Here is a 5490-nt window from a genome sequence, read left to right on the forward strand (position 1 = left end):
CGGCTCGCGGGCGACGCGCAGACGCAGCCCCGCCCCTAACTCCTCCTGCGGCGGCGCAGTCTTGGCTGTCCGCGGCTCGATCCGACCCCCAGCCCGTTCCCCCGCCCAGGTGACCCGGAAGTGATCGCGAACTCCCGCCCTCCCAGGGCACTCACTCCAGATTTGCACCTTAGGCTGTTGGCGTGGGAATAATGGGAGACTTTTGGGGCGACCGGAGGGCAAGTGGTTGGTGGTCCGAGCACAGCAAATGTGCATAGCCTTTCCATTGCTTCCTTGAAACCATTGTTCTCTTTTCTTAAAATGGGAGACTTTTGGGGCGACCGGAGGGCAAGTGGTTAGTGGTCCGAGCACAGCAAATGTGCATAGCCTTTCCATTGCTTCCTTGAAACCATTGTTCTCTTTTCTTAAAATTAAGTTTTGAATTTAGGGGACCCTTGACTACCTCCCCAAAGGTTGGGCAAGACTTTTGTTGTCCCCCCCCCGTCTCAGCAGTGGTGGTTCTGCTGACACCTGGAGTCGCTGTCATGAGGACCATAGACAAACTTTTTTATGAAATAGGGGTGGAAAGTAGGGTGGCGAAGTGTGAAATAACGGAAAGTAGAGGAGTCCTAGGCAAGACAGCCCTGGCAACGCAGAGGCCAATGGTAAATGTGTGTGAGATAATTATGGAGAAATATACAATAGATGCATAGCTAGCACTTTATGACTAGGAGCATAAGGATAACTATCTTATACTTTTTATTAAGGTCTTCAGATTCATCTGAAATGGCAATGAAACTCTCAAATATCCCAACGATAATCTCAACCTCTGATTACAAAAAAAAAAAAATTTGGTGGATCTTGAGATAACCACCATCTTTCTTTCTCCTTCTGCAATAGTTCCAAAAGAGCTTGGCCAAAATATGTTAAATTCTAAAACACAATTTTAAGCTTTTCATCTCTTTAAAATAAGTATATGGAGAATAATGTACAGATCTGTACAAATATATGGTATGGATCTGATGTTAATTTTTAATCCCTGCCTTCTTGAGCTGTGCTATCTTTAAATGTGTCTAGTCTGAATTAATATGCACTGTAAGTGTAAAATACATACCAGATTTCAAAGATTTCATATAAAATAATGTCAAATGCCTCATTAATAATTTCACATTGATTACAAATTGAAACAGTAATGCTTTGGATGTATTGTATTAAATAAGATGTATTATTAAAATTAGTTTCATCTGCTTTGTTTTACCTTTTTTTATTTTTTATTGATTTTTTACAGAGAGGAAGGGAGAGGGATAGAGAGTTAGAAACATCGATGAGAGAGAAACATTGATCAGCTGCCTTTTGCACACCCCCCACTGGGATGTGCCCACAACCAGAATGGAACCTGGGACCCTTCAGTCCACAGGCTGACGCTCTATCCACTGAGCCAAACCGGTTAGGGCTGTTTTACCTTTCTAATGTCACTTGTAGAAATTTTAAATTTGTAGCTGGCATCATATTGCTATTGGACAGCATTGGTCTTGGGAGTCAGTGAGACGTAAGGGAAATATCAGGTTTAGATCCATTATTTAATCATTCTGGTTTGATGTCATTCATTCATCCTCTAATGCATTCCATATCATTTCCTATCCGATGCATATTTAAATAGGGATGAACTTTTTTTTTCTTCATCTTTTGATAGGGATATACTTTTATACTTGCAGGAAACTCTTACTCTTCCTGTATGCAATTGCTCGACATCCACACTTGAATAGTCTTCATGATAGCATTTATGTTCCTGTTCCTAATTTTATACTGAATGTGTAGATTAAAATGCTGAGGATTCTGAAGGTTTGCTTTGTCTGGATGTGTGATCTGTTAACAGGTTGTCTGTGCTTGTACATCAAGAACTTATTTTCAAAAAAAAAACAAAAACTTATTTTCTTCCTCTCAGTTCTTAGTATCTCCTCCAGGAGGCGCCTTTGAACTGCCAAGCACAGCCTGGGAGGTTGCTACCTGCCACGCTGACTTTTAGTAAGAAGGGAGGTGTCCAGTGGTAGGTTCCATCTAAAAATGTCTCCCTTGTGACCAAGTCATTGATTGGCTGAGACTCTTGTTGCACCATCAACCATAGCTGTTGGCTAAGAGCCAGATATGTTTGCTGTTTAAATTTTTAAACAACATAAATGGGCAACCTTTAATATGTGATCTTATTTGCTTCTTAAAGAAACACCATGAAGTGTTAACATTTAGCCCCAATTTTATAGATGAGGAATCTAAGACACAGAAAAATTGATGACTCGCCCAGGTCACACCATTGCACTCCTGACAGCTAGCTTAATTCTTCTGACTACATTCCCTGCCTCCACTCTTGTCCTGTAAGAAAGTAATTCATATCTGAAAACTATAATGGATGAGCCAGCCTACACTGTGGAAGTTGAATTGTACAGGTCCCACCCTGGAATTTGTTCTGCATTTGTATCAAAGCACCAAATATTTGACTTCTGTGAAAATAGCGCCAAGGTAAATTAGGCAGAACCGGAAACCGGAACTTACATACGAGCTTACTGTATATATTAGTGGCAGTTTCAGATGTTTGCCTTTCTTTCTTTGTACAATAGAAATGGGGACATTTACCAGGACTGGACAAACAGAACATGCTGATAGAAGACCTTGGCTTGCATATGACTCACTCCTAGTAGAACATACCCTTTGACACGGCACTGACATGCTTTTTGATGTCGGGGAAGGATTTAACCCTACTAGCCATGCTTAACACAAAACTCCATTCTCCCTGGCTTTCAGAACAGGATATTTACTTAAAGTTCACTTCAGTTTTATGATTCCTTTACTTAAAGTCTGATAGCTTTCTCTGTTTGACTCTACTAAGTCTAAATTCTTGTGCTTGATTTTCTTTTTTTTTTTGCTTGATTTTCATAAGTTGACCTACCCTAGCCACCCAAATTTATCTCCCAGTTCTCTTTAATAGGATCATTTTGCTCTAGAAAGATAAGGTCTCCTTCCTGTCCTTTAAAAATTGCTTCCTGCTCTGGTTTGTATTATTTGCTTTCTTCAATTTGCCCTTTCCTGTCTTTTTAGAATCTAAATCCTACTTACTCACCGAGACCGAACTCAAATCCCACCGCCATCATTTACTTTCCTCCTCCTTTGAACTCTTTAGTGCTTAGAATTTGTACCCAAACACATTTTAGCACTAATTGTGTGCCAGGGTTCTTTTCTCCCTCCCATCTCCCCATTCTTTTTTTTCTTTTTAATATATTTTATTGATTTTTTACAGAGAGGAAGGGAGAGAGACAGAAAGTTAGAAACATCGATGAGAGAGAAACATCGATCAGCTGCCTTCTGCACATCTCCCACGGGGGATGTGCCCGAAACCCAGGTACATGCCCTTGACCGGAATCGAACCTGGGACCTTTCAGTCTGCAGGCCGACACTCTATCCACTGAGCCAAACCGGTTTCGGCCGTCTCCCCATTCTTACTAAGAGAGATGGTTGGTATTAGGAGAGATTTGTTGATCTTGTAGGAGTTTCCATTCTAAAGAATATGATGAGGATCCGGAGTCATGCTCCACCCTCAGAGGTGGAGCCCAATGGAGGCTCCTTGGGCACAGGTGTAAAAGGTGGGCCCATCTCCTAGACACTGACCACACAGGAAGACACTAGACCAGTGGTTCTCAGCCTTCCTATGCCGAAACCCTTTATTTATTTTTTTAATTTTGTGCACTAGACACAAAAGCCAGAAATCTGGGAAGAGAGAAGAAAGGAAGACCTCAAGATGCTGCGTAGGAAATGATACTGTGCAGGCTGACTTGACAGGGTAAAGAAATGTGTGTTTGTTGCTTTTTCTGACTCACTGTATTGCAACCAATCACAGTGTTTTTCTTTTTAACCAAGATCTTTACTAGGATTAACCTGGTTTATAACACGTCAGGTTATTTGTCTTTTTATTATTGAATTTTAAGAGTGCTTTGTATATTCTAGATCAGTGATTTTCAACCTTTCTTATCTCGTGACACACATGAACTACTTACTAAAAGTCCGCAGCACACCAAAAAAGTGTTTTGAAGATTAAATGAATTGATACATATAAAGGCCTTAGAATAACTTATCCTCTCCCAAGGAAAATAATATTAGCTGCCATTAGCTCTCGCCTAGTCTGACATTGATTCGTTAGTCGTTTTTTTTATATATATTTTATATATATATATTTATTTTACAGAGAGGAAGGGAGAGAGAGATAGTTAGAAACATCGATCAGCTACCTCCTGCACACCTCCTACTGGGGATGTGCCCCCAACCGAACCTGGGACCTTTCAGTCTGCAGGCTGACGCTCTATCCACTGGACCAAACCAGTTACAGCATCATTAGTCGTTTTTATGCCAGTTGGTTTCCACTGAATTGTGGGCTTCCTTAGGGCCAAATATCTTGTCTTTGACTTACATATTTTTGCACACCACCCCAGTATTTTGTCCGGTGCCTGGCATGACATGGCAGCATAAAATGGAAGCTCAACACATTTGTGTTGAGTTCAGTTACTTCTTCCCTTATGGATAAAGACCCCCGCACCCGCAGATCTCAGCACGGGCACCCATTGCCCATCTCCATCTCCCAGGCCCCCTCAAAAGACCAAACCCGCCACCTGCTCTAATGACCTCGCCAACGCACCACTCCACTCCTCCCCCCCTTCCGGTGCCTGGGATGGAGCCTCCAAACAGGGACGAACAGTGTCAGGCCGCGGGTGGGATTTCATAGTTGGGAAAAGGAGGTACCAAACCAAGAATGGGGGGTGCGGATCAGAAATGAGAGGCTTCGAGAACCTCGCGCCATCGCACCAACAGGTGGGAGGTTAGGGACCCAAGGTCGCGGGGCGGAGGTGCGGGGAGAGCGGAGAAGGCAGTTGGGTCCTCCTCCCAGACCCCCTTCCTCCGCTCCCGGGGCCCGTGCTGACGTGTCAGCCCAGCAGCTCAACCCGCCCCGGCCCCGCCCCTCGCGCCTGGCCCCGCTCCCTTCACGATCTGAGCCCGCCTCATTCCGACATGGCCCCCCCTGCTGTTCCGGCAGGACTCCGCATCTGGGACAATGAGTCCCAGCGGGGACAAGAACGGGGCCGGCGGGAGCCGGGATTGTGATTGGTGTATATCCCAGATCGGGATGCACGTGGGGGACGCCGAGCCGTCCTGAGAGCAATATAGATTGGCGCTTCCTTCGTGCACAACTCTGCAGTGACAAGGAATGTCTTCTGTTATATCTCAAGGGATACCGAGTACCGGATCTGGAGATCCCGGGGGGTATGCTGACCATCAACTACACATCAACGCACAACCAGGACCTTCAATATTTGAAGGACGGTCGGTTTCTCTGGACTCCAAGGTCGTAGGGTTCCTTACGAATGATGAGCCAGGAGGACTTGAACAGAGTCTGAGTGGTACCTATCGCGTCATTGGAGAACCGGAAGGTCATGCGTAGCTATTCGAATCGCGAGGGGTCTCTCTAGTCAT

Source organism: Myotis lucifugus, unplaced genomic scaffold (assembly GCF_000147115.1).
Source record: "Myotis lucifugus unplaced genomic scaffold, Myoluc2.0 scaffold_500, whole genome shotgun sequence".
Classification (NCBI taxonomy): Eukaryota; Metazoa; Chordata; class Mammalia; order Chiroptera; family Vespertilionidae; genus Myotis; species Myotis lucifugus.